The 27,157-nt window shown below is 45.3% G+C and overlaps 1 protein-coding gene across 1 annotated transcript in view; it reads right to left on the bottom strand.

Annotated features, from left to right (window-relative positions):
- Positions 1–27,157, bottom strand: part of DOCK3 (dedicator of cytokinesis 3) — a 551,204-nt gene that overhangs the window by 175,202 nt on the left and 348,845 nt on the right. The gene's annotated exons all lie outside the window — the stretch shown is intronic.

The following is a 27,157-nucleotide window of genomic DNA, read 5'->3' as shown; positions in this document are numbered from 1 at the left end:
CCCTGTTGCTAGGTACCACCTCAGCTGTGGTCTCAGGGCTGCGGGGGTGCATGGTCCACCTTCATAGTTGGGACATTGCCTCAACTATGGCCTCCATGGGTGTATGGACTACCCCCATGGCTGGGAGATCACATCAACTGAGAACCCTTTCAGTTGGGGGTCTACCTGGATCCCCCTAGCTAGGAGCTCTGATCAGCTGACAGGACTACCAGTCACAGGGGCTTAATTAAGGGCATGATAGGAGACACCTAAAAAGTTATTACACAGTATTATGGAATAACACTGTAGCTTATTCTTCTTTTTATCGCACCATTAGTTTACTGAATGTGTGGCCTAGTGACCACTTAAGGTGTGATTAACTACTTAATCACACCTTAAGTGTAATGTGTAGATAAGGCCTTTGTCTTTTTAAGTTGCCATGTCTTCCTGGACACATCTAAAGATCTGGTCCTAGATGCCTAATTTTAACCCTCTAAAATTGAAAATCAGAATTTTCAATCAGAACATTCAGAATTAATGGTAGAAATCTATCATTAATAAGTTTTCCACCATTTCTCTTGGATATCTCACTTGTAATCAAAGACGTTTCTATTTAAATAAGTAATTCCTCCCCAGCAACCCATATCTCTATTTAGGTTGGTTGGTTCCATGGTGAATTTGCATTTTTGAATGTTTGATAAACTACATCAGACTTGGATGTCAAACACAATGTGGCAGAGGTACAATGAAGAGTCTACCCAGCTGAGCAAATAGTAACAAAGGAATTTTGAAAGGGAAAAGCAGTCACACAGTATGCTTGTAGAGAGAGAAAGGGATTTTATAGTTGAAAGGTTCTCTGTCATATGAGAAGAAAAGACAGAAACAGTGTTGTGGAACAGGGGACAGAAAAGAAACTTGAAAGAAGGAATAAGAGAAAAAAATTGAGATCAGCTTAAGGGAGATGGAAAATAAAACCAAAGACCATGAGGTGAAACAGGAAACAAAGGTAAAAATTCCACTTGAAATATAAAAATATAGGACATGAGAAGAAGTGAAAGAAGAAATGCAGGGCACATATAATTTGAAAGTTGAACAGATACATTATTAAAAACGATTTATTAATACAAATAAACCTTGTCATACTTTTATATAATGAGCTTATAACTGTAAGCTGTGCCACTCTATCCTCTTTGCAAGATTATAACATGACTGCAGAATTAAGAAACAGAAAAAGTTGGATTGTGAGAGGAAAAATCTTACTCAGACACAAATCTTCAATAACAAGACAAGCTCTGTGAGAGTGGTAAAATAAATTGATTTTTGTATGAATGATCTCTCAAGCACATCAGTAAAAATCCCTGTTTAAATGTCTTATACCTGCTTCAGCCTCTGCTAAATTTTCAATCTCACTGAGATTTCCTATCTTCTCCCTGTAAAGATGCTTGTCTTGACTCAAGCTATGGCAACCGTACATTGTGACAAGCTAAAGTTGCAACCTCCAGCCAAACCAGGAGCAAAAGATACAGTGTTGTGCCTCTGCCACTCAACTACTGAGGCTAAACAAAGGATGACTCCCTTGCTGTGGTGGTGTCCTTGTCTAAAACCCACTAGTCATAGAGCACCTTTGGGTGCCTGTCACTTGAAGGGATAGATCAGACATCAGGGCAGCCGGCAGGTGTGTGCCTGGGTAATAAGGCAGTCACATGACTGCAGGAGATTCCTGGGATTGGAGGAGGGAGCTAAGCAGCCTCCAGGCTCTCAGGGCTGAAGCAGCAGTCTGCTGCTGGCAACCAGATAGACAGCACTGGGCTGGCAGCTCAGGAACACCTCAGAGGCAAGGACAGGAGCTATGGGGATGGCAGGAGGCCCCTGGTCCTGGGCATGACTGAAAACTGCACCCTGCTGGGGAAGGATGGCCTGGTAGGGCTGCCTGTGGCAGGGTAACTCTCCAGAAATGCCAGGCCAGTTGCCTCCCCAGGGTAAGGTGATGGGGACGCCTTATAATCCCAGCCCCCACTACCCAGCAGGTCATAGTGCAGACACTGGGGCCAGGCATGCCTAGGGAGAGGCACCTGAGCCCAGGGGGGCATAAGGCCCCGAGACTCCAGCAAGGGGGGCAGAAGTATGTGGCTCGGAAAGGAGCTAGTGGCTGACTTCAACCCAGTGTGAGGCATTAGGCTGGTGGCCACATAGAGTAGGGTGCACGGTGGTGCCTGAAGGGCTGTGTCTGGATTGGCTGGAGAGTAGCAAAGCCTGAAGGTTGCGTAGTCATGGAGTAGGGCAGATTTGAGAGTGGCCTAGTGAGAAGCAGAGTGAATGAGGCCCTGTAAGAGGGGGCAGCATGCAAGAGAGAATGCTAGAGGCTCAATGAGAGGCATGAGTTTAGCCTGGCCCTGAGCTGGTGCTGTAATCAACATATGATGCCATCTGTGAGGCACAGGACACAGTAAAGGAAAGTCAGAGTTGTGTGTAAACCCCCTGGCACTGAGTTATTAAATGGGCAGCCTACTGCTTGTTACAACAGGTATCCCAGCAAGCTGTGGCAGGTGAGACAGGGCAGACTGCCCTAGACAAAGTGGTGGGCCAGTATGGTGACTGGCCACAAGTAGGTGCCTTTGTTACACACAGGTTTTTTTTCCCCACAGAATTCTGTGATTAGGCATGCCCATTGTAGGTGGCTATGTGGGCACGTGCATTCCTGGCCAGCCACAGCCTTAATGAGTATACTCGTTAGCCAAGTGGATGCCAATATGTCCATACTGCATGAACAGGGAACAGAACCACACATTGTAAGTGTAAAAAATGCCAGTTACACAACTGGAAAACTGCCATTTGGGCAGGAGCTGAGACTTGTTTAATAATCTTGTCCACAAGCAAATTTAGATTCATTTTCTAAAACTGATGTATTTACATTCACAGAAGAGCCTGCATGGACACTTGTATTTCAGTTTAATTTAGGTTTATTTCACTTTAGTTAAAATTTCTCCTTACTAAATCAAGCTAAATTCAAATAAAAGTTGCCACACAGATTTTTGGACTGATGTAACTAAATCACTTTAAAATTATTCCTTAGATAAAACTAAAGTATAACTTTGCATGTAGACAAGCTCTAAGATTTAATACCATAGTTTTTCTTCCCAATGGAAATGCAGATACATTTTATATACTATTTTGCTACATATAGTATTCCCCCAAGAATGGGAGTAGGGATGAGAAACACTGCATTTGCAAATTAAGAAAACCCTTATGTCTCTTGACATACCTGTTTTGTACCTTCAGAAACAAAGATAAAAAAGGAGGTTAGGAAAATCAAAGAAGTCATGAAGTTTAACTAAAAAACTTGATTTAAACAAAAAAATCTACTAATGCTCTTTTATTTTTCCAAACAGTGTGTAAAAGGACCACTGATTTACTCATTGCACAATATCACAAGCTATGTTTCTGCTTACAATGATATGCTATAACTAAGCATAAAATATTCTGAAGTATTTTAATACTGAAGATGCTTCATTATTTTTGCTCTACAAAACAACTGCAATACTTGATCCTTTAAGTGAAGTATAATGATCACCAAAATACCACTACAAAAATGATCTTGTTTTCTGAGAAAAATCAAAATGGAAAAAATTGGATTGCTGGGTATAGCATCACAGATCCTATACTTTTTATTCCTGATTCTGTCTTCCAGCTTACAGCAGTTCAGACTCCATAGAACAAAAATGACATTTAAAAAGTGTAGTGAGAGAACCCCCCCGCCCAATAATGACATGCTTCAAGTTACTTAAGTGGAATAAAATGTAAAACATCAGGGATCTAAAGACTCATGTTTCCAACCACAAACTGAAAGGTTTAAGAAGAATGCATAGGGAGGTTATTTAATAATTCTACAGCAAGGACATTAATTTCTCTCTGAAACACCTTCTGCTGGCCAATTTCAAAAATGGTATTTGATTAGGGCAGGAGTGCTCAACCACTAGCCCACAGACCCATGCTATACAACCCATGGGGCTCTCCCCGGGTGCAAACCTTTGGAAGCAGGGAAGTAGTGGCAGCTAACTGATTTAAATGACAGGGAAGGTTTTTCACAGGCCCATAAGTGATTTATGAGAATAAGTTCAATTGAAACTAGAAAGAGCATGTTCTCTAAAGTCATTTTGAACATCCTAACCACAATTTATATGCTGCTATTGATTGCAAAGACCTAAAATGGGAACAACAAGGTTAGACTTGGCAGATTTAAAGTGGCTTCTTTGTGAATCTAAAAATCTATTACTGCATCCCAGAGAAATTACAAACAAAAAAAATCATAAAATACCCTTTGCAGAGGAAGCAAAATGACCTGTGTGACAAAAGTGACTTCTGCATTACTGTTTTATCTTACAAGAGCAACTGTGTATTCAAATCCTTACTAGTTCTGTAAGTAAAAGTGTCAAGGTCAGCTAGGTCCTAGACAGGGACAGAAGAAGGATTTGCTGGCTAGAATTAATATATATTGACAGAGCTGCATGTGGAAGTTTGCACAGTTCCTGGAACGTATTATACCAGCTGCCTCAAGCTAGTACTTCAAATGCCATCTTAACAGGTAACCAAAAGTACACAAAATTGCCAATTAAAAATCATACAAAACATGTGAGATTTTTATGAGATAGTAATTGATACATGACTCCTAGAGCTACACCAACATCAGCGATAATGCTGAGACACACAATAGGCCCAATCACTTTATAAACATAGCGTTAGAAACACAATAAAATTTTTAATGACAGGAAAAAACAGTACAAGAAAGACTGTTAACTTTCAGTCTTTCAAGAGAGATTTAAACATATGAAGCAAATAACTACAATAAAAAGTGCTCAGGTAAAATTTTGCTGAAGTCTGCTAGAAACTAGAGCAGTAAGGTATCCCCGAGCTACAGAAATACTGTAGATTGTTTTGATGACTAGTGACTGTGTATGTCAGGGGCTGGCAATGTTTTTGGCCAGAGTGCCAAAAATCCCCACAACTTCAATTTGTAAGATGTTGGCATGCCAGGGGCAGATGGTGGGGGAGCTGCAAAAGGCCAGATGCTTGTTGTGGCAGTGCAGCTCTGGCCCCTTCCCCAAAGCATGCATGCCAAGCAAAATGTCTGTGTGTGTCACACTCTGGCACATGTGCTGGGGGTTGCCTACCCCTGGTGTATGTGCTAGATTCTGTCTTCTCAAGTGAAAACAGAAGGCTCTAGTATCTTCCAGACACAGATGCCAGATGTATAAGAAATAATGCTGTGTCCAGCTTGAGGTAGAACAGAGAGATCAGCAAATACAGAAATAGTAGCATGACCCAGATAAGAACCTAGATATCTTCCTAGGCTACAAACAGAAATTACACATAACCCAGTGTAAGCAATCAGAAACCAGTTCAAATCTATAACAACTTCAGTGCGCGCAAACCGCTTTCGAAGTGGCCTTAACCAGGTTACAGTAAACTTAGATAGATGTAGTATCAGACTTAACTGATTTAGGTTAAATTAGTTTATTGAACTTCTATCCCTGATCCTCTCCAGATTCAAGTTGACTCTCAGTCCCCCAGCATCCTAGAATGCTTTGCCCCTCCCTTGTAAACCCCATCTTGTTGGGTGGGAGAGCTAGCCTTGACTCAAGTTGTCTACTCCAACAGAGCAGAGAAGTATCCTCTAGTGCTCCCTGGCTTCTGACCTGGGCCACCGCAGGCATGTGGCTACACTTCTGGAATCAAAAAGCGAACGTGTGTTCACTTGCTTATCGGTTTAATCTATGCAATTTAGACTAATCTGCGAAGATTGAATCGATTCAGCCTCAGGCTCTTTGACTGTCTGTACTTAGCCCTGATGCTGAGGATGAGTCCATTTCAGGAGACAGAACAACTGAGATCACAAGGATCTAGACCTTTTGTAGTAGTAAAGGTTCTGTGCAGTCTTCTATGTCCACTGACTGAAAAAAGTGGTGCCAGTGAACTCTCTTGAGTCTGATATACAGCAGAACAGGAAAGGAATCATACTTACCATGCAATGGTTAAAATAAGAAAATCCTCTGTTTAATAAATTAAATGAAGAAGCTTCACCAAATAATTTTATTTTCACAAAATACATCTTAGAATTCTAGCAAGACAGAAGGAAATGTAAAAAGAATAAAATGAGGCAGTGTAGTGGGGCAAATTCACTTCTTGCCAACTGTTTTCTCTCAGGTTCCTGTAGAGAGTCAGTCTAGCAATAACAGTTTGAAACAAGACTGGTACACACAGGCTACAGAATGCTTGCTACTTCAACATAGTAACTGAAGTCTGTATTTTGTCTATGTATTTGGAATTGAATGGAGTTGGCAGGAAGTTCTTTTCTAATATACAAATCACCTTTTTTGAAGATTCTTTTAATGACATTTTTCATGGAGCTGAGTGATATACTTCTGGCTCTTAACACCATTATGTCTTGCTATTGGAATAAAACCATAAACTTTAACATAATAAAGCTGCTTAAAATTTTTTTCGCCTTTTCTATGAAGCACCTTGAACAAAATCTGTGGAATTGGCTTTTTACCTACGAAAAGAAAACAAAAGGTGGGAAATTGTAGAGTAGACTATTGTGGAACCAATTAATGATGGGAGGACTAAGTTTTACCTCACTCCGCCAATGAATGAGTTCATTTTCCCTGTGAAGTGGGCATGATATTAAAGAAATAAGGTTCTTCCTTCAAAGAGGAATATTAGTTTTGATTCATCCAGGCAGGAGGTTCCTAGTTATTCCTTACTTACTGAGATACACTACCAGCCAAGCTTATTTGCCTTAATTTCCTGGGGCATGTAGATGAAACTGGGGCCCTAAATTGAAGTAGTGGGTTTTAAAAAACACTACTTCAAATTTAGGGCTGATTAAGCCTCTGTGTCAAGTACACACCCCTCTGACTTACCTGCCTCTCTGGCAGGGAGGAGAGGGCAAGCTGCCAGTGGGCAGAGCAGTCCCTGGGCTGCGGGGGGCTGGTGCTTCCCTCTGTGGTAGTGGCCGCCCCCCACCGGCAGCAGCAGGCACCTGGCTTGGGTGGTCCCGGGGGGCACCGCAGCCGCGGAGGAAAGCACCAGGCCCCCACACAGCTCAAGCAGGTAGGCAGGCTCCAGGGGGTAAAAAAAAGATAGGCTAACCACTTTTCTTGGGCAGAGCCTGCCTTACCGGGCTGCATGTGCTGGATCAGCATCAAAACTTGGGACAATCAGGACAACCTCAAATGTGTCGTCTGTTTACAGCCTTAACTGCATAAGCCTGCTTAGAGCCCATTGGGGCTCTGCTGCCACAACTACATTGACATTTGTACTCAAGCTCGCTGAGTTAAAGCTAGCTCAGGAAAAACTACATGAACTGCAATTACACTTTTGGATTATAGTACAGACATAGCCATACACTTGAGAAGAGTAGAGATTTCTCAAGGTGCATTTTGGTGGTTATGTGCAATTTTTGGCTGGTGTACAAGATAAGTTAGGTAGCAAAAAAGAGTGGCATTCCTGTAAGAGTCCCACTTTCAGTTCCTGGGAACCTACCTAAGTCAGAGGCCCTTTGGCTGTGGCCATCTGCTTTCTGTTAGTTACAGGTGAAGTGAAGCAGAAGCTAGTACTGATAAACATTTCAGAAAATTATGTGCGTAAAACCTGAGGGCCAGAGAGATTTAGTCAGACTGAGCTCACGACAAAGCCACAGATGAGCACTTAATGTTTCCCACAGCAGCTTTTGAAATCTTCCCTGCAGGATGGATCTAGGAAGAGAAGTTGGTCTGTGAGCCAGATTCAGCACACGGAACTATTTTGCAGGCCAGATGAGTGGCACAGGATCAATTTGTAGGCCAGATCCAGAACACGGGACCAGTCTCTGAGCTAAATCCATAGTGCAGGGCATTATCATCTGGCCCACTGAGCTCCCCATGGGTCTAGGAGACAGGATGAGTGGTGCAATTAATGCTGCCACTGCATCCACGCCACCACATTTCTGTACTCATGGGGATCTCTTCATGTCAGGTCTCCTACAAAGCAGTTCTTTTCTTTAATGAAAGGGAGTGGCCAGAATCATCCATGTCACTGTCTGCTCTTAACTGAACTACTGAAATGCATTATTATGATGGCTAGCCTTGAAGCCTACAGAATGTTATTTTCCTGTTTATGGGTGTGAATGGATGCAGCAAGGTTTACTTGTGTTCTGTAAAATGCAATGGCTTTCCATTTCTGTTGGCTTTCCATTTCTGTCAGGTAGGTGGTTAATCATATTCTTATTCTTCATTCATCATGTTTTACCACACGACTCAGCAAAAATAAGGAAAACAAGTACAATTATTTCCTTCTTGTATATATTTCGTCCTTCCTTCTTCTCCTCTCTAGGCTCCCTTCAATTTCTTCCTTGCAACTCCCATTTCCCCATAAAAGTGGAGGTTTCTTTAAAAGCTCATGTTGGACTGTCATTTCCTTTAGTAACAATTCAAAGGTCTCAAAGTGAGTATAGAGCTTGACTTATAGAAATACAGGAAAACAAGACTGTGTACTTAGCCTAACAAAAGGTAGGGGATATGATTGGCTTTCTGTAAATACACCATAGAGAGGATAGGAAAAAGCTACTTGTCAGAGCAAGAACTATGAATTAGATATGAATTATTTCAGAATTGGAATCAGAAGAATGTTCCTTATCACCAGACCAGTGAGGTTCTGGAACAGCTTCCAATAGGAAGAGTGGGGACAAGAAAACGGACTAATTTTAAAATGGAACATGATGTACCTATAAACAGAATTACATGACATGGATTATGAGTACATCATGGTGTAGCATGTCCTGGAAGAGACATTTCTGAGTATGCCCTACTCCTTACATGCTCCAAACTCAGAAATATATTGGTGAAGCTTCTTTGATTTTCTCCCCAGTATTGCTCTCAAGCATGGCAGAGCCAGATCTCAAGAGCAAATACAGGGAGTAGGGAGGAGGGAAGATGCTCTGGAGTGTCTTTACCAGCATACCATATCCATGTACTTGAATCCAAGATGATTCCGCAATAATTAAATTATATACATGGAAAATTTGGAAAATTGTTACAGTTTTCCAGGTATAGGATCTAACTGTTGGATGGTCATGTTAAATCTGTCCCCTGCACCACTGTGACAGGGCAAGCAGCAACAGAGGGCAGCAGCAGTGCAGGGGGCAGCAGAATCAAGTAGCCTGGTCTGCCCCTTGCTGCTTGTCCAAGGGCCAGAGTCAGGGCCAAGGCTGCCACCACCAAGACAATCAGCATGTGTTCCATGCCATGGGCTGGAGTGAGGCTGGAGCTGGAGTCAAAAGCCAGGGTAAGCAGCAGTGGTCAGGAGTGGGGAGGTGCTGAAGAGAATGGTGGGGGGAAGGCTTGTCTTGGATATGAGTAAATATGGTATTTTCAAAGTGGTTGCAGGGGAGTGGAGTGCCCTCAGGAGTGTCCCTACTAGGATCAGTGGGGCCCAACCTTTTTGGTAGGTGTGCCACATCTCCCCTGAGTACCACTCCAATCCCCCTTTCCTGTCCAGTTGGTTGATATGCTTTCTGCTCCCTGCCTGATCTGTTACCGTGTTGTCTATTTCCAACCCAGTCTGCCATATGCCACACACAGAGGCTACCTGTACCAGCTATGGCACACATGCTGCAGGTTAGCCACTCCCAGATTAGATCATCTACACTTTCCTTGTCACTACCACATTATTTTGATTATAACACACTTTTCTTCCCTCAAAAAAATAATAAAAAACACAGTTAATTTATATGTGGAGTTGCCTTGTAATCAAAACAATATGTTATTAATGTACAAAGCAAATGGGCTTATATGGCACCTTAAGAGCCAGCCAGGTGTGGATGGGTGCTGGACAGGATCATCTATGCTGCATGGTGACAATGGAGCAGATGACCCACATGGCACTTTTAAGGGCAGCAGAACACCCAATATAATACCCTTAAGGGCCAGCTATTATGAGGTCACTGCCCTCAAGTGTGCAGCATACGGACTAGGGACAGACCTTCAAAAAGCCTGAGCCTGAATTAATTCAATCTTTGCAGGTTAGTCTCAAACAGGTTTCAGCCATTTTCAAACTGGTTTACATGCACTGAATATCTGTTCTGTTACAGGTTTAATCAAATTTCTGATCACTTAAACTAGTTTATGTGTAATGTCTGTCCCTACCCAGGGCGACCTGTTCTGCCACCATTGTGCCAGGGTAGGTGACCTTACACAACAAAATCAGTTTGTGCAGGGAAGTGCTGCAATGGCTGGGGTATCCAGATTACTACTGCCTGCAGTTTCTAGGAACCTTCCCACTCTTCTCCAGGGGAGTGGGAGGCAGGCAGGTAGATATTCAGATGTCTTAAAAGCCCCGAGATAAGCTGAGGCAGGATGTTAGAAAATCTTGGGTCCCCAGTTTTAAGGCAAAGCATCACTGGAACCACAGAGCTAGAAAACAGCCCACAAAGTGAGCTGCTACGAAACCATATGGAAAACTTTAAAAAAATTGGTAAATCGAGATTGTGAACCCCTAAAACTAGGGCTGTTTGGATCCAGGGTTTTAGTTCTGTATATCATGTGAAGTTTGGACTCAAAACTGCAATTCAAGTCTGACCTTTCAATTATGGCCTCCAGTCTTTGTTTTAGTAAAAACAAAAAATATTTGCCTGGACATGTACCAGCATGGAATTTTAGGTTAACAATATGGTGAGCCTTGGAAAAAATTATGTTTGGTGCAGAGGATGCTTCTTTCAATTTTAGTATTTTTAATGCATTTGCCTCTGGATCCTTTTCTTGATTATTTGATTCTCCTGTGTGATTTTGTAAGAGCAATAGCAATTCAAGGACTTTATCTGCTGTTATTGACTTATCTTCAGGTGAAAAACTGTTTTTCTTAAAACTGAACCTGAACACATGAGGTTGACTTATATAATATTTGTAATATAAATTTATAATCTATAATCAGGACAATATGGCACATTTTTCATTAGGCTGCTGGTTAGGATTCTTAGGCCTTTCACCATTAAAGGAAATGATTTTTCAGAGGAACACCAACACTTGCACTCTCTGATATTGTACTATAAACACTATAATACTAACCCAATCAAATGGCAGGAAACAAAATGGACATTATCCTGTAAGTTTAGTAAATTGGCTGCACTAAAATTCCTTTAGGATGCAAACAGACTTCACAGTATTCTGGGATAAATCATTTTATTGTACAATCATACAAACTTCAATCTGCTGTCCCAGGATAAATCCTAAAAAAGTTCCCTGCATAAAAGGTAGTAAAATGTATCTCCATATATTGCAAAGTATGTCTGTACAGTTATCCCAGGATTGTATAATTGAATCACTGGCAGAAAAGCAGCACTGTAGTCAGCTGCTCATTAAATTGTGATTAGAAGAGCGACATCAGCCCTGGGATATTTTTATTCCCAGACAAACACAGACACAACTTATCCAGGGACAAATGCAACATCTGTTCCTACCCTTAACACAATAAAAAATAACAATGGATAATTCAGAGGGTTGGTAATAGATCTTTCACATTTATGCCACTAAAATAAATTCTCAAGAATCCACTGGGCCTTTCTCTCTTTATGAAGAATTCAACACTATAGGTACTTTTCTGAATGTCGGGCCCAGACAGAATTACTTGAGGTTTACTTGAGGTTGTACTCTGTTGAGGAGAAAGCATATAAAAGAGAGTTGGTGTAGTGGGAGGGGTGTGCGCGTGTGTGTGCGCGCGCGCACACGTGAGTATGTATTAGGGCTGTTCAAAGCTTCCAGTGGTGATTCTATTTGGAGGAGATTCAGCCCAATTTGGTAACCGAATCTCTGAATCTGAATTGACCAATTAAAAGGCCCGAATTGATTCAAAGCTTCAGAAAAGATTTGGAGAGCTTTGATGATTTGGGCAGTACCTGGTGGCTGCAGCAGGGAGCTGCAGCCAACTCCGAGCTGGTAAATATTAGGGGTGGGAGAGGAGTGGTGGGGCAGAGGGAGGAGACCATGGGGGTACTCCTGCCAGCCCCACTGACCACCCCCCTGCTCCCCGCCTGCTCTCCCAGTCCCCCCCATGGCTGCTATGCCCACCCCAGCTCAGTACTTTAAAAAAAAGTCTTGGTGCTCATCAGATGCTGCCAGGTGGGGAGGAGGGGTTACCCACTGCCTCCCACTGCCCCATGCTGCATGGGGGGCTCTGTACAAGCCCCTCAACCCCCACCCTGCTCCTCCAGCCCCCCATGGGTGCCCCACCCAGGCCAGCTCTGGCCCTTTAAGGAACAAAGAAACAAGAAAAGGCCTAGGATTCACCGCTCCTGCGGTGGCCTTGGGGCTTTGGAGGGCTCGTGCCTGGCAGCAGCTGTTGAGTTAGGGCTTTTTTTTTTTTTCAAACGAGCGCTGGGTTCCTTGCTGGGCAGCCATTGCAGGGCTGGGAGAGAGGGCAGGGGATGGGCCTGGCCTGGCTGATTTGGAGCAGCAGCCAAATCTCCAAATCAAATTTGGCCGAATCGAATCAAGACAGTCATTTGAATCACCAAATCGAATCACCATCCCCTGAACTGGCTGAATCCGAAGTGAATACTAGCTGCTTCGCACAGGCCTAGTATGTATGTATCTATGTACAGTGTGTGTGTATATATATTTGAACACAACTGAAGATCAGGTTGGCATTAAATATAGTTTCCTTCATTTTTCAAGAAGCTGAGTGCATGGAAGTGTATTGAACTGACTGTGAAGACTCTCTGAAAGCTCTACTTTTGCTAGTCTATCACCTAGCTATAGAAATACTTCTATATGCAATGACATAGATGGGCCACCACTACTGCCATCATAACATTCTGTATTGATAGCAATTTATGCCAGTCACATATTGGAGAAATCACTTGTGCATCAGATAAATGTTAATGCAAAACAGGTGTTTCATGCCAGTTTCATAGTTGTTAGGGGCTGGAAGGGACCTTACAGATCATTGGGTCCAGCCTGGACAGACACCACAAAAGTACAACCAAAGGAAAAGCTGTCAGTAACAATGGCTCTGGCATTATGATGTCCCCCACTCTGCAGGGGAGCCTTTAAGGTAAGCTCTTTCCTAAAATAAGAGTATATAACCTGTGTATATTTAGTAGTTAGACCAATACTTAAGCCCCTTGTTTAACTAGAGTCCAGAGCAATTGGGGAGTTCTCCAGAGAGTTTACCCAGGTGAGAGCAAGCGGGTTAGCAGGGAAAAGGGAACCTTACAGGACCAAACAGCAGCAAACAGGCCAGCTTACAGGAGAATTTGCTAAGGAAGGTCTGCTTGGAAAGAGTGGCAGAAAGAGAGGAGGCAGATTTAAGAGACCCAGAGAGATAGCTGGAGGACATCATAATGCTAAAGCCATTGTTACTGCCAGCTTTTCCTTTGCTTGCACTTGTGTGGTGTCTGTCCAGGCAGGACCACTCACTATCAAGGCTTCCACCCAGCTCCTGGTTTGGCACCATGGAGACTGAGGCTTGCAGGTTCCTTCCAGTGCCAGCCAGGTGGGAGACTGCGTGAGATGTGAGTGATGCCTCTTGGCATTGTCCCTCTGGGAGCAGGCAAGAGAGCTACAGGAGGAGGTGGCAAGGCTCTGAAGCATCCTTCACCATGAGGAGTTCATCGATTCCATGTCAGAGGAGACCTCTAGGACTGCAGAGGAAGGACTGCCAGAGACAGTGCTAGAGAAGGAAGATATGGACTCCCAGGAAGGTGGAAGCTGGAAGCTTGTGACCTCTGGCAGCAAGCAGAAATGTTCATCCCCACCTGCAGTGGTTTGCTGGAAGAAGAGACACAGAGCCCTAGCAACAGAGGAAGAAGAGCATATTTCATTGGTGGAAGAAGCGAGGTCAGGCAAGGCCAGGCAAGGCATCCCCCCAAGGTTGGGGGGACTGAGACCACTGCCAACCAGAGGAAGTGACACATGGTGGTGGTTGGAGACTCCTTTCTGCGGGAGATGGAGGCATCCATCTGCCGATCTGACCTGTTGTCTTGGGAGTTCTGTTGCTTGCCCAGAGCCTGGATCTCAGATGTCACGGAGAGGTTACCAAGACTCATCAAGCTGTCTGATTACTACCCCACGCTACTTCTCCATGTGGACAACAATGATATTGCTAGGGGAGACCCTGAGCAGATCAAAAGTGACTACTAGGCTCTGGGTGCAAGGTTGAAAAGAACAGGGTTTCAGGTGGTGTTCTCCTTGATCATTCCAGTCAAGGAGAAGGGCCCAGGCAGGAGCGGATGCATCCTGCAGATCAATGCATGGCTGTGCAGATGGTGTTGCCAGCAGGGCTTTGGCTTCTTTAACCACAGAATGTTGTTCCAAGAAGGACTGCTAGGAAAAGACAGGATCCACCTGAGAAAGAGGGAAGAAAATTTTCACAGACAGGCTTGCTAAACTAGGGAGGAGGGTTTTAAACTCGGTTCACTGGGGGATGGAGACAAAAGCCTTGAGGTAAGTGGGGAATTGGGTGACCTTGAAGAAGCACAAGCAGAAGGGGGCAACAGAGGAGGCCTTCTCATTTTTCCTGAGAAAGTAGGCTAATCAGCTAGTTACCTCAGGTGTCTGTACACAAATGAATGGAGCCTGGAGCTAGGGACAGACATTCAAAAAGCCTGGGCCTGAATTATAGTTTTATAGTTAGTAGGGTTGGAAAGGACCTGGGCAGATCATCACGTCCAACCCCTGCCATGGCAGGAAAGAGTACTGGGGTCAAACGACCCTGGCAAGGTGTTCATCCAGCCTCCTCTTAAAGACCCCCAGGGTAGGAGCCAGCACCACTTCACTTGGAAATTGGTTCCAGATCCTAGTTGGTAGGGTCGGAAGGGACCTGAGCAGATCATCAAGTCTGACCCCCTGCCATGGTAGGAAAGAGTACTGGGGTCAAACGTCCCTGGCAAGGTGTTCATCCAGCCTCCTCTTAAAGACCCCCAGGGTAGGAGCCAGCACCACTTCTCTTGGAAGTTGGTTCCAGATCCTAGCCGCCCTGACAGTGAAGTAGCGCCTCCTGATATCTAGCCTGAATCTATCCTCTGCCAGCTTGTGACTGTTTTTTCTGTCGCTCCTGGTAGTGCTCAGGGGAACAGGGACTCCCCCAATGCCTGTTGGTCCCCCGACTAGTTTGTAACAGGCCACTAGATCCCCCCTCAGCCTTCTCTTGTGGAGGCTGAATAGGTTCAGGTCCCGCAGCCTGTCCTCAAAGGGCCTGCCCTGCTGCCCCCTGATCATGCGAATGGCCTCCTCTGGACCCTCTCCATGCTGTCCACATCCCTCTTGAAGTGCAGCGCCCAGAACCGGACACAGTACTCCAGCTGTGGCCTGACCAGTGTTGCACAGAGGGGGAGGATCACCTCCTTAGACCTGCTTGAGATGCTTCTGTGGATGCATGACAAAGTACGGTTGGCCTTCCTGAATGCATCCCCACACTGCTGGCCCATGTTCATCTTGCAGTCAATAATGACTCCAAGATCCTTTTCTGCCTCTGCACTGACGAGAAGGGAGTTCCCCAGCCTGTAGGTATGTTGCTGGTTCTTCCCCCCCATGTGTATCACCGTGCACTTGCCAGTGTTGAATCCCATCCTGTTCTCATCCGCCCACCCCTGTAACCTGTCTAGGTCTGATCGCAGCCTATTCCTCCTGTCTAGCATGCCTACTTCCCCCCACATCTTAGTGTTGTCTGTGAATTTGAACAGGGTGCTTTTTACCCCCTCGTCTAAGTCGCTTGTGAAGATGTTGAATAGTGCAGGCCCAAGGACCAAGCCCTGCAGGACCCCACTGCCCACATCCCTCCAGGTCAAATAGGACCCGTCCACTACCACTCTCCGGTCGCGGCCCTCCAGCCAGTTAGTGACCCAACTGACTGTGGAGGTGTCGATGCCACAGTCCCCTAGTTTTTTAATGAGAATGGGGTGAAAGACAGTGCCAAAGGCCTTCTTAAAGTCCAGAAAGACTATATCCACTGCTACCCCTGCATCTAAGGATTTTGTGACCTGGTCATAGCAGGCCACCAGGTTGGTCTGACAGGACCTTCCTCTAATGAACCTGTGTTGGTTGCTCCTAAGTATAATCTCCCTTGCTGGCCCCTCGTGGACATGCACCAGGATAATTCTCTCAAAAAGCTTGCCCAAGATCGAGGTAAGACAAACTGGCTTAGGAAGATTTCCCGGGTCCTCTTTCCTCCCTTTTTTGAAAATGGCAACCACATTGGCCCTTTTCCAGTCCTCTGGCACCACACCAGAGCATCGTGAGTACTCATAAAGCCATGCCAGGGGTCCCACAATTACCTCTGCTAATTCCCTCAGCACTCTGGGGTGCAGATCATCAGGACCAGCTGATTTAAATACATCCAGTCCCTCCAGAAGTTCCCTGACTAGATCCTCACTGACCCTAGGCCTGGGTGTGCCTCCTCTGGGACTTACAGGGGTTCTGGTGCGGGGGGTGGGGGAGTGGTGACCCAGTCCCTGCTTGGAAAATGGAGGCAAATAAATTGTTAAATAGGTCAGCTTTGTTGTCTGGTGCGACGACCAGATTTCCTAGTATGCCTTGCAGAGGCCCCACATTACCTGGTACCTTCTTTTTACCCACTACATATTGATTGATTCAGTGTTTGCAGGTTAGTCTAACCTGCAGAGAGTGAACCAGTTTGCAAGTGGATAGACATTCAGCACATGCCTAGTGCTCAAGCCAGAAGCCTGGGGGTGCTAGAGCACCCTCCTTTCCACAGGGAAGTTCAGTTGAGGAGTGGGGGCATGGCCAAGTCCCAGCAAGCCCACCCCAGCGGCTCCCTGACAGCAATCTGGACACACAGGGCTGGCCAGCCCCAGAGGGGAACTCTTCCCTCTCCTTCCTCTTCCCCACCACTGTGGGGCCAGGAAGGGGCCCCTGTTTGGTGCTGGGGGCACTCTTCTCCCTCCTCCTCCCTCCCCTACAGTGGGGTGGGGAGAGGGGCTCTGTGAGGCTGCCTGGCCCCAGAGGGGGACTCTTCCCCCTGCTTCTCCCCCATTGCTGTGGGGTGGGGAGGTAGAACTCTATGGGATGCTGCCGACCCCCAGAGGGGGACTCTTCCCCTCCCACTCTTCCCCCCCACAGGGCAGGGGGAGGCTCTGTTCCATGCTGGAGGAATTCTTCCCACTCTTCCTCCTCCCCCCAGGGGGGCAGCAGGAGCAGGAACCCCACACACTCCCCCCATGACATGCAGTCCCCACTGTTTGCAGCACCAACAGGTGAGGAGGTCAGGGTGCTCACGCCCAGCACAGGCGCAACTCCGGCCAGTGCTGCGCAGGGGGAGGGGGCGGAGCCTGCCTTATCCCTGTGGCTTTACTCCCTGAGCCTGCAGCTCCAGCCCTTACAGCGTGGGAGGCCCCGTACTGGAGCCAGCTGCTTCCCCCAGTCCCCACTGTGCGGGGCCCTGCACTCTGCCAGGAGTGGAGGGAGCCCTGCCCCCTGCCTCCCTACAGTCTAGCACAGGGCTTCCTTGTGTGAATGCAGAGCTGCAGGCATAGCATGGAGTCATGGGGATAGAAGTGGCTGGGCAAGCTGTGCAGGGCTGTGCTTCTCGCCCCTACCACAATGCTGGCTGCCTCTATCGCAGCTCTATGCTGTGCCTGCAGCTCTGCACTTACAGCGACGGGGGGGAAAAGGACAAGGAAGAAGAAGAGTCCCTGTCCATTGCCTCACAGAGTCCCCCTCCCCACCCTAGGAGGAGGTGGAGGGGGAAGAGTTCCCCCACCCCCACAATGGAACAGAGCCTGTGGCAGAATACCATCTCTGTCTCTCCCCAGAACTCTGCTATCTGACAATTTGGTTACCATGGTCACTGCAGAGGGCAAACACCTTTGACCCTGAGTTGTAACCTGAGCTGGAGGGGGAACCTGCTCCCTCTGTCTACATGACTGGCATCACATACCTGTGCAGGGGGCTTAAGCTCCCTATTGTTCTAAGCAATGCCATCATGACTGGGAAGGAGCTACAGACACTGACAGTCTACCTGGCAACCAGTGATGCGTTTCAAATTGGTTGGCTGGCAGCCAACAGTTGCTGGCCTTCTTTGGATCAGGTAAATGAGGTCATACGGTCTATCTAAGTCAAGGACTGCCCAGGAGGAGGAAGCATAGCCATGAAGACAACTCACAGAGAGAAGCTGGACCATCTGAAACTCGCTCTTTCTCTTGGAACTCATGATCAATGAACTGCCTGCCTCTAGAGGGAATCTCCACCTGCCTTTGGATGATACTTGTGAGTAGGCTATCCAAGATCTAACTATATCTATAGCTTGCAGTAATTCAGATGCGTGATCAAAGGTTACTGTGCCACTTTGCTCTAAGGGATTTCTCTGATATTGCTCTACCCTGTACCCTATTCCAAACCTATTCCTGGTAACTAATAAAGTTCTCCTTTGCACCTTGCATGGGAGACTTATTGGGAGAGGGTCTAGATTATACCTTGGGGTCCCCTTGGTTCGGCTGACTAAGGAAGACCATTATTTGTGCTTTAGACTGAGGGTAGTACCCCAAGTTTTTGCAGTGGGTCAGGTATTCTCAAGGACTACAAGGCCTGTGTTTCCCAGAAGGTGCAGGTCCACAAGCATTCCAGACTCTGGGTGGTGGCAGTGTTACCCCCAGCCTAGCGGGTGTGCTCCAGGAAGAGGGTCAGCCAGACATGAGGTAGCCCCAGGGAGGCACTTGGAGCCTGAAAGGTGGTTGGGTGCAGTGAGGTGGGTGGCTCAGCACAGGAGCACTCCCTACTGGCCCACCACAGAGCCCCCCTGCCAACTCTGCAGGACAGCCTACCCAGAATGACCCCGTTAAGGGTGAAGGGGGCAGGGAGAATGGTTAATTCCTCCCTGCCTCCGTTTCCTACAGCTGGGGTCTGTCAGCTCCAGGGGATCCTACTGCAGCCTCCTCCCCTCTGGCAGACTGACCCCAGTTGCAGGGCGGGCGGGGAGGAAGGAAGAATTAACCCCCTCCTTGCCCACTTTGCCTTAATGGGGCCATGCCAGCCAGTGTCTCTGCTAGGGCTGGTCCCTGTTCTGGCTACAGAGCAGAGGGATAGGGTCAGCCCTGCTCTGCCCAGAGCACATGCCAGGATGCTGTGGATGTCTGGTTTATCTTAAAGCAGCAAGTGGTCTGGGACAGACATTGCATAAACTGGTTTGAGCCAAGTCACTTAAATCTGATACTACATTCAACAGGTTTATCTCAAACCAGTTTCAGTCATTTTGAAACTCGTTTATATGCACTGAATGTCTGTTCCGTTACAGGTTTAAACCAATTTCTGATCACTTAAATTGTTTTATGTGTAATGTCTGTCCCTTGCCTGAGAAACAGGCAGGAAGAATTGGGAGTCCTTGCAGTCACAGAACTATGATGTGACTGCAATACCAGAAACTTGGTGGGAGCTCCCATGACTGCAGTACTGTCATGGATGGATATTAAGTGTTCAGGAAAGACGAGCAGAGGAGGAGGAGTTGCACTTTATGTAAAAGAGCTGTATGATTGCTCAGAGCTCCAGTATGAAAATGGAGATAGGTCTGTTAAGAGTCTCTGGGTTAGGGTCAGAGGGGAAAGCAACAAAGGTGATGTTATGGTGGGTGTCTGCTACAGACCACCAGACCAGGATGATGAAATGGATGATACTTTTTTCATACAGCTAGCACAGGTTTCCAGATCACAGGCCCTAGTTCTCATGGGGGACTTCAATCATCCCGATATCTGCTGGGGAAGCAATATAGCAGCATGCAGACAATCAAGGAAGTTTTTGAAGAGTGTTGGGGACAACTGCCTGCTGCAAATGTTGGAGGCTGACTAGGTGCTGTGCGCTTCTTGATCTGCTGCTCACAAGCAGGGAAGAACTGGTCGGGAATGTAGCAGTGGATGGCAACTTTGGCAGCAGCAACCGCAGGATGATTGAGTTCAGAAATTTGAAGAAAGGAAGGAAGGACAGCAGAAGAGTAAGGACCCTGGACTTCAGAAAAGCAGACTTTGATTCTCTCAGGGAACTGATGAGCAGAGTCTTCTGGGAGGCCAGTCTGAGGGGGAAAGGAGTCCAGGACAGCTGGTTGTACTTTAAACAAGCCTTACTGAGGGCACAGGAACAAACCATCCCAGTGCATAGGAAGACTAGCAAGTATGGCAGAAGACCAGCTTGGCTTAGCAGGGAACTCTTCAGTTAGCTAAAACACAAAGAGGAAGTTTACAAGAAGTGGAACCTTGGACAAACAACTAGGGAGGAGTATAAGATTACTGCTCAGGTATTCACGGATGAAAGCAAGAAGGCCACAGTGCAACTGTAGTTGCAGCTAGCAAGGAAGATGAAGGGTAACAAGGGTTTTTTACAAGTATGTCAGCAACAAGAGGAAGATCAAAACAAGTGTGGGTCTCTTACTGAATGGGGGCAATCTAGTGACAGATGATGTGGAAAGGCTGGATGTGTAGAAGTCCGCGGGGCCGGATAGGATGCACTCAAAGGTGCTGAAGAAGCTGGTTGGTGTGCTTACAGAGCCACTGACCATTATCTTTGAAAACTTGTGGTGATTGGGAGAGGTCCTGGTCAATTGGAAAAGGGCAAATATAGTACCCATCTTTAAGAAAGGGAAGGAAGAGAATCTGGGAACTACAGACCAGTCAGCTTCACCTCAATCCCTAGAAAAATCATGGATCAGGCCCCTTAAGGAATCCATTTCTAAGCACTTGGAGTGCAGACAGATGTGCAACTCCCCATTGTAATGGAGAACGCTTTGCAGGAAGTGCTCTGAGTTACAACGTCCCCCTCCTCCCCACCAAACAAACACAGGTTCACTGTTGGTTCCAGGAGGGAGGGGAATCTAGCTTCTGGCTGGGAGCCTGCAACTGGCTTCCCCTAGCAACCACCCCTCCTCCCTGCAAGGCTGCAGTTTTCAGAATGGGAGGGGGGAAAGGGAGCAGAGGGAGCTTATTTTAGGGGTTCCCCAGCCAGATCTGGAGGGTGAGGTTGGTGAATTAGAGTCTCCCCTCCTCAGGAGGGCTCCAGTACACCCACCCCACCCTCCAACAGAGGCTGAACTCCCCCCAGACCAAACTCCCTCCACTTCCTTTCCCCACTCCCATTCTGAAAACAGCTTTGAGCTGGGAGGCAGCACAGACAGAAGTTACGGAAGATACTCTGTTTTGAAAGTCTTCATCTGACCCCTCATGCAATGAGGGTTCACATTTTCACCCAGCTGACCAGTATTTAAGCTGCCAGCAGCTGTGCACTTGTGTTTGGTCACAGCTATAAACTGCTTTCTGTGGCCAGATTGGGTGAAAATTGTCACTTCTGTCTGCACCATTGGAGGAGAAGGTGATAATCAATAGTCAACATGGATTCAACAAGTGCAAGTCATGCCAGAACAACCTGACTGCCTTCTATTGTGATCCTGGACTCCTCCTGCACTGGCAATAAGGTATGACTGGATCTGATGCTGGATCCCACTATCATGCCTTCTGCCATGCATGCATGGCATAGCAGGAGGCATGACAGTGTGGATCACATGTCAGATTCTATCATGCCTTTACCTGAATGCCTAGTGGGGCTCAAAGAATAGTTTATTCTCATCCATACCAATGTGATGCCACAGCCAGCAAAGCAAACAAAACCCTGGCTTGCATCTACTGATGCATCACAAGCAAGACTCAGGAAGTCATCCTCCTGCTTTACTTGGCCTTGGTGAGGCTGCAGCTAGAGTACTGCATCCAGTTCTGGGCTCCACACTTTAGACAGGATGTGGAGAAGCTTGAGAGAGTCCAGAGGACAGCTATGCACATGATTAAAGGACAAAAGAACAGGCCTTATGAGGAGAGGCTGAGAGGCATGGGACTCTTCATCCTGGAGAAGCGAAGGCTCAGGGGGGACTTAGTAGCAGCCTATAAGTACATAAGGGGTGTGCATCAGGAACTGGGAGAACATCTGTTCACCAGGGCACCCCAAGGAAAGACAAGGTCCAATGGTCACAAACTCCTGGAAGACCGTTTTAGGTGGGATGTAAGAAAAAACTTATTTACCGTCCGAGTCCCCAGAGCCTGGAATAGACTCCCCTCCCAGAAGTGGTGTAAGCACCTAGTCTCGACATTTTTAAGAAACACTTGGATGTCTATCTTGCTGGGATCATTTGACCCAAGCTGACTTCCTGCCCCTTGGGCAGGGGGCTGGACCTGATCATTTTGCGAGATCCCTTCCAGCCCTAATGTCTATGAAATCTCCTTGTAATCACCCTTCAGAGATGTGAAGACTTTATCAAATACCCCCTCAATCTTCTCTTTTTCAGACTAAATAATCCCAGTTCTTCTAACCTTTCATTGTAAATAATGTTTCCTAGACCTATAATAATTTTTGTTGCTCTCTTCTGGACTCGTTCCAATTTATCTACATCTTTCTTGAAGTGAGGTGCCCCAAACTGGACCCAGTAGTCTAGGTGAACCCACACTAGGGCTGAACACAATGGAAAAATCACTTCCCTTGACTTACAGGGAACATTGTTATAAATTCAATGCAGCATGCTAATGGCTTTTTTTTTTTTTTTTTTTGCAACAAGAGCAACATAACATGCGACATTATGACTGGCAAGGCAATGGTATGCAACTACAAGCATTTTGCTCCAGCAGTTGAAATGTAGTATTTCTTTTTGAGTTACTATGGAAAGAATATAAATGTGTTACAGATTATGTAAAATTTAGATGCAAAAGAAACAGGATATATAGCTCACAGGAGGAATGAAAGCATTGGATATTATGATGCATATAACAACTCAGATATGGTACATTAAAAAGCATAAATTAAATGATACAAGAAAACCTGAATTGGCCTAGAAAAAAGTACCATACTGAATGTTACTGTATCTCACCTTTAACTTCTATACTTGTTTTCTCAAGTATTATACGGTAGTTTAAAAAGAAACCCAAAAACAACTCACAGACCACCAACTGGTGTCACTTTCAAAGATTACTTCAAATAGTGTGTCATTCTGCATGTGATAGTTTATATTCTAAACCCCAATACTTTTTAAGAGAAAGGATACTTCACCCTGTGGTGGTCTCTCTGCCAACTGAAGAAAAAGACTTGATTTTTTTATCTTCAAATCTGATTTCTTTTCGAATTTACAACTTTTAAATAGGTAGACAATTTCCTGACACAGCCTAGCAAAACATTTAAAATTATATTGTGGCTCTTAAGGCTACCTCATGCCATCATAAATACACAGGGCCAGATTTCCAAGATATTTAGGTGCCTACCTGAATTACAAGTATAATACCTTTTAAGAATGTGGCTGTTCGCTAGTAGTGCAGCCACACTCCTTTTTGTCCTGAGCACATAAAACTGGATCTAAACAGCATGTATTTGAAAAGCATGGACAACTGACTGAAAAGGGCAGGGATCTATTAATATGGAATGTACTGTGAGCTATTGCACATTATTTCATGTTTTGCTATTTAAGGTAATCATGACATTGATAACTGATGTGCATTTACTTAATAGATTCATAGGCCCAATTATACAGAATAAATGTTAAGACTGCAAATACTTTTTTAGCAGATGCTGCAGAAGCATCAGCTCTTAAACCAGTGTTTCTCAATCAGAGTGCCTTATGGTCCTTTCAAGGGTACCACAGGGTGCTATACACTTCTAGGTGTGTAAATATGATTCACAAGATGAACCCAGAGATTTAAAATAAAAATCCATATTGCTAAAAACATTCTGACTGGCTGTGGTCTTTCTGAGTTCTTTGCAACAAAAAAACTTCTGTTTTCTGTAGTAAAAAACAAAACAGCATTAAAACGAAGAGGTGACTATTTCCAAGGGGTACCTCGAGTCTATCAAGGGATGTCTCGCATCTAAAAACGCTAAAAACGCCTTACTTAATGTGACACCCAAATAGCTTACCCTGCATAGCATCCATCTTTCTTCCTACAGCTTGTTTCAGCATGGCCCTTTTACAACAGTTAGTGTGTTGTATAGACAATATAGACTAATACATGTATATTTAAATCCCACACAAATCAACTAAAGACATCCAGAACTGCAGACAAATTATTTTGAAAATAAACAGAACTTCAAGCCATAAACTCCAAACTAAACATATATTTTAATCTCTATTAATGTCCCTAAACAACAAAGCAGCTTCAACCTTGAACATCTGAGATGTTTACATTTTTAAATTATAAATATTTCAGACTGTAAATGTGTGGAAGAGCAAGACCTAAATACAAATCCTTGCTGTTGCAAAACAGTCGATCAGAGGCGAAAGAGCAGCTCACGGTTGCTTTTAAGGTAATTAAACCAGCCAGGATGTTTTCAAAAGGTCTGTCACTCAGATACCACTATAAAAGAGAATCTGAACTGGAGGCAATATCAGTAGGAATGCTGAGGAAGAAAAAAGCCTTGGGCAAGGTGTTTGGGGGTATTAATTCAACAGCTTGATTAGCATCCTTCAAAGATGAAGACAGACTGCTCATGGACCTCCTGTGCACAGTGATAGTCTATGAACAAAGCCAGCACACAGAGGGAATAACTGCCAATGTTCTCTATTTAATTAACTGTCAGAAAGCAATACTGATCCAATAAAGCAGCCAGCCTCTGTAAGCAGTTGTGAATGGAAGCCAAACAGACAATTTCAATGCAGCTTGAAAAATTTGGCAGATTCAGTTTGAGCAAAGGCAGTTGATGCCACTGATGCTAAAATTAAAAGTAAGCTACACATTCATATTCAGTTGAAAATGGAACATAAATCCATGAACTTGATTGAACTACAGAAACTTTATTGACCTTTTCATGCTGTTATAACATAAATCATAGAAAAAAGACCTGGAAGGGACCTCTGGAAGTCATCTAGTCCAACCCCCTGTCTGAGGCAGGATCATCTGTATTCAAACCATCCTATAAAAATTCTTTGGCAATCCCTCACAGTTGAGGATGATTGTCTTCCGTGATTGCTTTATCTGTGCATATGAAGATGGCTGACAAGATCAATCCAGGATTGACTGGTTCTACTGTAACTTGGGCATGTGTTTCCATGTAGGGTAGGTGGTCTGGATTTTTGGTTTGGTCCACGACATGCTGTTTCTGCTGCTCCAGCTTTCCATCTCCTGTTAATATCATAAGGTTTCAAAGTACTAAGATCCTTGCAGCAGACACTTCCTTCATTTGGGGCAGTCCTGGACAATAGTGTCCCATGAATTGATGTCAATGTTGCATTTTTCTAAGTTGGCCTTGAGGATGTTCTTGAATCACTTTCTCTGCTGTCCCCTTGAGTGTGCACCTTGACTGAGCTGGCAGAATAAAACTTGCTTTGGGATTCTGGATTCGGACCTCTGGATGATGTGGCCAGCCCAATGAAGTTAATGTCAGATGATCATTGCCTTGATGCTCATGTTGTTTGCTTGTGAGAGGGAACTAACATTGGAGTGTCTGTCTTCCCGCTGAATTCAAAAAGTCTTTTGCAGGCAGTGCTGATGGTACTTCACCAGCGATTTGAGGTGTCTCCTGTATGTTGTCCATGTCTGATCTCCATACGGTAAGGTAGGGATCACAATTGCTTGATAAACGATGAGCTTGATTTCAGATTTGATGTCATGATCTTCAAATACCCATTTCCTCAGGCGTTTGAAGACTGCAGTTGCACACTTGAGGCAGCGTTGGATTTTTTCACTGATGTCAGCCTTCTGCAAGAGAGGGCTTCTGAGGTACAGGAAATACTCAGTGTTCTCCAAAAGTCTGATCATGTATTTGAATTACCAGAGCTGCGGACTGCTTATTAAGAGCTTCTTGATGGAGGACCTTAGTCATCTGAATGTTAAGTTTCAGTCCCATTTTCTTGTATGCGTGGTAAAGAGGTAAAAAAATTGCTTGAAGATCTGTTTCCAAGTAAACACACAGCATCATCCAAGTGAGCTCACAGCATCTATGATACTGTAGGTTGATGACTGAAGTTGGGTGGTCTTGGTTTTGGCTTGGAGTCAGCTGAGATGAAACAGCTTACCATCTATTTGGTGGTTTAGTTGCACTCCAAATGGAAGCCCGTTGGTGGTCAGCTGTAGCATTGTGGAAAGAAATATCAAGAAGAGTGTTGGAGGAATGATACAGCTTTGTTTAAACTCCCAACTTACCTTTAAAGGGATCTGGGATAGAATCGTTACTGAGAATCACTACTTGCATACTGTCATAGAGTGGGTGAAGAATGGTGATGAATTTCAGTGGGCAACCGTATCTCAGAAGGATCCTCCAACCAAGAGCTTTTTGGTTGATAGTGTCAAAGTTTTTCATGAGGTCAAAGAAGGCCATGTAGAGAGGTTTATGTTGTTCCTGGCATTTTTCCTGAAGCTGGCGAGCAGTGAAGGTCATATCGGTTGAGTCTCTTGATGCCCTCAACCCATACTGACATTCTGGGTGGAGCTCTTCAATGGAAGAAGACCGTTCAAGAGGGTTCTCACAATGATCTTGTCTGTGGTAGACAGCAAGGCGATCCCTCTGTAATTTCTACAGTAGGACCTATCTCCTTTCTTGAAGATTGTCACAATAATGGCATCCCTGGGGTCATCTGGGATTTCATCATCATTTTACACAGTCAACCCTGACAAAGCCACAAGACACAACACCTCAATCTGCCACTTCTTCATGTCCACTTTAAAATGTGGAGCCCAAAACTGCACATAAAACTCTAGATAAGGCCTAACCAGTGCTACGTAGAGAGGCACAATCTTGTCCTGTGCGTCTACTGATACATCCCAAAAGCACATTTGCTTTTTGACCTGTGCATTAGTATTAGCAACTCAAAGCAAATGGTTTAGAACAGAGGTTGGGAACTTTTTAAGGCTGAGGGCTAGACTGACCCAGGTTGGGTAAGAGGTGGTGGAAGGCAAAGTGCTAGGACTCAGCTGCCACCACTACTGCTTTTCCCCACTGAAACACTGGGAGAGAAACTGCTGCCAAAGTCCTTGAACTCCATGTTTACAGGCCAGATCAAGTACCTCGGGCTAGATCCAACCTGCAGGCCATAGGTGGCTGACCCCTGGTTTAGAAGGTCAGAGAGCTCATCAATACAGGAGGCACACATTTTATACATTCCTGAAAGTGTTAGTACATTATTACTTTTTACACAAAAAGGAAGGCTGTAGAAACCTGATAAAGAAAGGGATTCATAAAAAACTACA

The sequence above is a fragment of the Crocodylus porosus genome, unplaced genomic scaffold (genome assembly GCF_001723895.1).
Source record: "Crocodylus porosus isolate Cpor-Errol unplaced genomic scaffold, CroPor_comp1, whole genome shotgun sequence".
In the NCBI taxonomy this organism is placed as follows: Eukaryota; Metazoa; Chordata; order Crocodylia; family Crocodylidae; genus Crocodylus; species Crocodylus porosus.
This window is presented reverse-complemented; position numbering and strand designations above follow the sequence as displayed.